This window comes from Salmo trutta, chromosome 36 (genome assembly GCF_901001165.1).
Source record: "Salmo trutta chromosome 36, fSalTru1.1, whole genome shotgun sequence".
Lineage (NCBI taxonomy): Eukaryota > Metazoa > Chordata > Actinopteri > Salmoniformes > Salmonidae > Salmo > Salmo trutta.
Window position 1 is genome coordinate 35,971,798 of NC_042992.1, and position 5,557 is coordinate 35,977,354.

At 41.0% G+C, this 5,557-nt stretch overlaps 1 long non-coding RNA gene across 1 annotated transcript; it reads right to left on the reverse strand.

Moving 5' to 3' along the window:
- Positions 1-258: 258 nt before the first annotated feature.
- On the reverse strand, positions 259-4,610 carry LOC115175986 (uncharacterized). The gene is made up of 3 exons (XR_003872129.1): positions 4,422-4,610; positions 1,554-1,715; positions 259-1,449 (listed from the first exon to the last, which is right to left on the reverse strand). It is a non-coding gene; the product is annotated as an uncharacterized LOC115175986 (long non-coding RNA).
- Between the last annotated feature and the right edge of the window lie 947 nt (positions 4,611-5,557).

Consider the following 5,557-nt stretch of genomic DNA (forward strand, 5'->3'; position numbering starts at 1 on the left):
CTCTCTAGGTTTCTTCCTAGGTTCGGCCTTTCTAGGGAGTTTTTCCTAGCCAACGTGCTTCTACATCTGCATTTCTTGCTGTTTTAGGCTGGGTTTCTGTACAGCACTTTGTGACATCGGCTGATGTAAAAAGGGCTTTATCAATAAATTTGATTGATTGATTGAATGCGCCTTCCGTACCTGCATTGATACGTCACATTGTATGTTATAGATTTTCATAATTCTTTCATTGTTAATTAATAACTTCATCTTATATTAAATTAAAATGCATTTATTTTCACCTATGAAGGAACATTTGTGGTGGACACTTTTTATACACAAATCTTAAAGTGCCCTGAAAAGCAGAACAATGGAACTGATATTATTCCAATAAACCTATTTACTGTGATAAAATATCGGGATTTTAATAAATGTATGTCAATATTTCACTCGGTCAAATAGCAATACAAAAAAAAAGATTTTATATGGGTACATTTCAACATTTGTACAATGATAAATGAAAGAATTTACCATTTGTATAATGACCTATTTTTGTCCGAAGGCAATCACATGAATACTTCACTTGTTTACATAGCAAAGGAACTCACCGCTTGATTGACTATAAAACATTAATATACACCGATTTTGGGCATTGCAACCCTATCAACCAGTGTTTTAGTACTACATTTTGAAATACACAGAGCACACGCAAACCTCCAGCAGGTCATTGTAAAACACACAAATTGTCAGAGAGAAAGATCATTCTCCTACGCTCTTATTGAGTTTTTAAAGACATACTTTAGGATTTGGCAATGGTGCCCTTTCTCGTCTTTCCCAGAATCAGATGAACTCGTGGATACCATTTGTATGTCTCTGTGTCCAGTATGAAGGAAGTTAGAGGTAGTTTTGCGAGGCCAATGCTAACTAGTGTTAACACAATGACTGGAAGTTCCGGTCATTGCCCTAACGCTAATTAGCAATTGCACTAGCGCTAGTTAACAACTAGCATTAGCAGTCATTGAGCTAAAAGGAAGTTAACAGTTGCGCAAGTTAGCAACTTCATTCAAACCGCACGCAGAGACTTAAAACTAGTATCCATGGGTTCATCTGACTCTGGGAAAGTAGATAACGGGCCTCGTTGCCAAAATCCCAAAGTTACCCGTTAACACTCTCAGGAAGGTGCGGTCAATGTGACTTTTGCCCTCTATGTGGCGCTCAATACCATAGTGAATGCATGATCAGGCTGGCTGTCGAACCAAACAGTAGAGTCAGGGAGTAACTGAAGACATGGCTGCCCCCTGCTTGTGTGGTGAGAGTGGTTGACCATGTGGCGGCTGTGGTGGCGGTTGTGGTGGCGGTTGTGGTGGCGTTTGTGGTGGCGTTTGTTGGTCCTAATGTAGAATTCAGTTGGTCGGTTGTTGGTCCTATTGTAGAATTCTGTTGGTTGGTTGTTGGTCTTATTGTAGAATTCTGTTGGATGAAATTGAAGTATTTACATTAGGCTACATGTTAATTCAGGATTATTTCACCCATGTCTATTAACTGAAATGAATTAGGGACAGTTTGAAAATTACTGGTGTGGATGGCCATGTGGCGGTTGTGGCAGTTGTGGCGGTTGCTGGTCCTATTGTAGAATTATGTTGGTCGGTTGTTGGTCCTATTGTAGAATTCTGTTGGTCGGTTGCTGGTCCTATTGTAGAATTCTGTTGGTCGGTTGCTGGTCCTATTGTAGAATTCTGTTGGATGATATTGTTCATTAAGCATTAACTTACCCATGTCTATTTGAAACTGAAATTAATTATGGACAATTCGAAATTACTGGGGGGGATTACAATATAACTTTTCAGGTTTTACTGTATAACTTCTTGCATCCTTGCCAAATGTCCTAATCTGTTTGTATGCACTACGCTTTTCCACACACTTACTATACCACAGGTCAATATAGTCTGCCAGTCTCACTGTCTGTCCTGACCTCTATCCACCATTCATAGTGGCAATAGTGGTAGGTGGATCGTTGGTACAGATCTGCAATAGGCTAACTAACAATCATACCACACATAAAATCATTCAAAGGCGCACCAATTTTCTATATCAATCCACAAAAACAAGGGGAGTAGCTGATAGGCAGCAGAGAGGCAGATGTGTCATGTCGTTACTCATGAAAGACATGAGACAAACAGCTCAAAAAGCTCCCCTATTGATCTTGTTTAGGGACAATAAAATGATCCTACTTAGACTAGTCTACAACACCACAATGCAATTAATAATTGCATTATTGTTTTCAAGTGAGTATAAAATTCTACTCTAGGCTGTAAACTGCAAAAAAAAAATGTAATTTGAATAACAGCGCAAAAGCTCTGTGATTTGAATGTTTCATTCGATTTGGATCAGTTGTGGGTCTACTCTCAACAGTTTATAAGGTCTAGAAAGGCACAGCAGCAGGCCAGTCTGGCAGTATTTTTACTTCTGATACTGAGATGCGCTGTCTGTTGGGGATCATCATTCTCCCAAGTCGTCCTATAATAATGTGGACACATATAATGGAAAACTCAATACGCGCTCTGCCTCCGCTCCGATCCGAGTGGCTATTCCTCCCACATCTAGAACCTAATACTCCAAAATAGTCTAAATATTTGTCATTTAACTTTTTTTTAAACACAACCAGTTACAATGTTTTACTTGGGTTAGGTTACTGCAAAAGTCTCCTGTAGGCTACACACTAGCGGTTCTGGGGGGTGGCCAGGGGGGGCCAGTGCCCCTGTGACAACGATTTTGGACCCCCTTGTGGCCCCCCTAAATGTGGAGTATGAAATAATTTTTACATAACACATTTTTGCTAATTCTTTTTTTTACATCCGTTATTAGACAGGGGCAACGATGATGATTATGAACATGGTCTTTTGCCTGCTAATGCCTGCAATGCAGTGAAGAAAATGATATGACAACAATAACGTCTAATGTAACTGGCCCCTCTAACAGTACAACTGGCCCCAGCTTGGCCCCCCCTAGTTGAAATGGTCTAGAACCGCCCCTGAGGCTACCCGCTCACATTCGTTCACTCCACTCTAATATAAATCCAGGATCCAAACTCTGCACCGGCTATTTAATGTATGGAAAGGGACATCTGTTACAAAACCCCAACATTTTTGAATGACATTCGGAGATTGTCAAGCCAAGCCTTTGATAGTGGGTACAAGGTAGGGAGGGATGTATTTTGTTTTTGTTCGAGATTGACATATTCGTAGTCATTTTGATTGTGGTGTTGAAAACGTAAATCATGATGCTGAGCACCAGAAGTCGGTAATCGGTATGCAGATATGCTTTGCTTATTGGCTGTGTGGTGCATTGGCTGTTCGTTGCATATAAATTCGTTGCATATATTTTATATAATTAAGCAATAAGGCACGAGGGGGTGTGGTATATGGACAATATACCACGGCTAAGGGCTGTTCTTATGCACGACGCAACGTGGAGAGCAGTAAATCTAAATATTTTGTCATACCCATTGTATACGGTCTGATATACCACAGCTTTCAGCCAATCAGCATTCTGGACTCGCACCACCCAGTTTATAATCATCAATATAGCATAAACATTTCGAAAATCTGATTTCCCCCAGCTGATCATTATTTGCAACCGTCTCTGATTGTAGTGTAATGAAACAGGCAGGGAGAGTGAGCGTGTCTGTGGTGGTTGGTGAACCCTCAACGTTCTGGCCCGTCGCCCTGCGTGGCATCAACTGTGCCACAAAAGCATGCTGTAGTGGCAAAGTCGACATCCACATTTATAAACAAAGGGTCACTACAGGTATTGTTATTTTTGGTCATAATCATTATTTTTGAGTTCATTCAATGAGGGGGGAGGGTGTGCAGTTTTATTTTTACAGTACAAGGGGAGGGTCATGTGAAAATATTTTTTTTACGTTGGGGAGGGGGTGCTTTTTTTTAATGAAACCTCGAGTTGGACCCCCCCCCCCCAGTAATTTTTTTTACTGACCCTTAGGCTATCCATTTTAAACATTGCAATTTTCCACCTTTGTGTTATTAAAACTGCATGGGGAAACATTTTGGTGCAAATATATGACAGGGGCTCCTGGTTTGACTGTTGGCCTGGATTGGGGTCCCTGGGCATGAAAAGGTTGAAGACCCCTGACCTAATGTCACTTTTGAGAATATAAACAGTCCAAATAAAAACGTTCTATAACTACATTTACTCTTTGAATGATCCTCAAATTATTGATCCTCAAATTTCAACATACTGCATCAGCTATAATCACAATTGTTGAGTTCACTGTTCAAACATTCTAGATCTAATCAGGTTTGCCAATTTCTCCATCCTTTCTTTCTCTTTCTCACCCTGCAGAGCCTTGCTAGGCGAGTGGGATGCTAATGAGTTTAAAACTTGTTCAGTTATTATTTCTGAATAAGGAATGAGTACATTACCTGTGCCATGGTGGATGCCAGCAAGGCCAGTGTGCCAAGTCCCAGAACCAGGTAGTTCATATTGCAGAGAGGCGAGGTGTCTGATGGGCCAGCTACTGAAGGAAACTGCTGTCCTGGGTTGACTATCCTGGGTTTGCTATCGTTGATCTGATCTGGCTGTGTGGAGACTCCAGCTGAAAATGAGCCTGGTCTTATATAATGTGTCAAAATCACCCTCCCCACCTTAGACACTGGCTGTCCAGGAAACAGCCCTGACCAGCTTACATTAGATAAGGAGGACAATAAATGCAAAGTTGCCAAAGCCTTGCCCATTAATTCTCAAGGACACTGATTCACTGTCTGAATCTATAATTAACTGTTGTGTATCTGTGTCCTTGTTCCGTGCAATATAATATGTTTTCCAGCAGGAACAATGTCGATGATGTCAGGCATTCAAAATGTTGCACCAATAAACTTGACTTCATATTTGATTTTACCTGCCTTGTAGTTCGATACTTGTAACAATTCTACGTTGTGCTGTGTAAATTGTCAGTCATTGTGCGCTAATGTCTACCTCAGTAACAATGGAGATGAATGCCCATTTTAAAGTGCTTGAGATTGTGCATCGATCCCCTTTTGACCAGGGCCCATAGTAGTGTGCACTATAGACAATGGGGGTTTCATTTGGGAAGCCCCTTAGTAACCAAGAAAAAACAATTACCTGATAAGATTCTAAGATTCACACAGGTGTCGAGTCGACCCCATGTTGGCTAGACACTGCTTATCACGTACAACATGCGTACATAACGGACCAGATACTTAGGCTAACTAAGCAATAAAGCCCGAGGGGGTGTGGTATGTGGCCAATATATCACGACTAAGTTCTGTTCTTAGGCACGACGCAACGCAGAGTGCCTGCATACAGCCCTTAGCCATGGTATATTGGCCATACACCACAAACCCCAGAGGTGCCTTATTGCTATTATAAACTGGTTACCATCGTAATTAGAGCAGTGACAATATGTGTTTTGTCATACTGTAACGGGCGTCGTAAGGATTGGACCAAGGTGCAGCGGGAACGTGTATATTCATCTTCTTTATTAAATCAAAAGAAGGAAAAAACAAACAAATCACGTATACAAAACAACGAACGACAC